General features: G+C 55.9%; 1 pseudogene; it reads right to left on the bottom strand.

Moving 5' to 3' along the window:
- Positions 1 to 864, bottom strand: part of LOC116094310 — a 61,257-nt pseudogene that overhangs the window by 32,265 nt on the left and 28,128 nt on the right.

Genomic DNA, 864 nt, shown 5'->3' with positions numbered 1-864 from the left:
TCTGCTCTTCCTCCTCTAATGCTCATCCCTGTCTCTCACAGCGCCCCTCAGTCCACTTGACTTTTCCTTTCACTCGTTCTCAGACTACTGGAGAGCCCGCTCCTGCCTCTAGTCCTCGTCCTCCTCAACCACCTGTCACTTGGTTCGAGACACGCCCATCTGCCCCAGCCTCTGCTCCTTCTTCTACCCCTTCTCGCCTTCCTTCTTCCTCTGCACCTCTACGGTCCACACACAAAGACCTCCCACTAGTGTCTGTCCCCCCTGCCACCGCGGTAGACACTGGGCCAACACCTGCCTGCCACTCCAAGACAGACATCTTGGGCAATCCACTCCCGCCTCACTCGGAAAACAGGGTGAAGGACCAGCCCCAGGTCCCTCAACCTATCAATTTTCTGCCAGCCTCAGGGGACCAGCCAGCCACAACCCAACAAGATGCCACTCCCAAATCAATCCCTGCCGCCACAGCCCTTTGTCGAGCCTCCCCCAGAAGCGCAGGACTGGACCTCTGTGCCTCCACCTATACAATACTAACCCATGATCAGGGTGTCCTGGCCATACCTACTGGGACTTTTGGGCCCCCACCCCCTAAAACCTATTATCTTGTTTTGGTGCGAGCCTCCCCAGCCCTTCAAGGTATTACCATCTTCCCATCCCTCGTGGATAATGATTATACCGGAGAAATTAAGATCTTGTCCTCCTCCTCGAGAGGGCCCCTCACCATCTGTCAAGGCCAGCGTATAGCTCAGGCCTTGCCTCTCCCTCTTGATACTTCTACATCCTCATTGGGGCCGCCTACGGGGCCTTCCAGTCCTGGATCCTCTGACATCTATTGGGTCCAAAAGATAACTAAAGAGCGCCCACACC

This window comes from Mastomys coucha, unplaced genomic scaffold, assembly GCF_008632895.1.
Source record: "Mastomys coucha isolate ucsf_1 unplaced genomic scaffold, UCSF_Mcou_1 pScaffold16, whole genome shotgun sequence".
Taxonomy (NCBI): Eukaryota; Metazoa; Chordata; class Mammalia; order Rodentia; family Muridae; genus Mastomys; species Mastomys coucha.
This window is presented reverse-complemented; position numbering and strand designations above follow the sequence as displayed.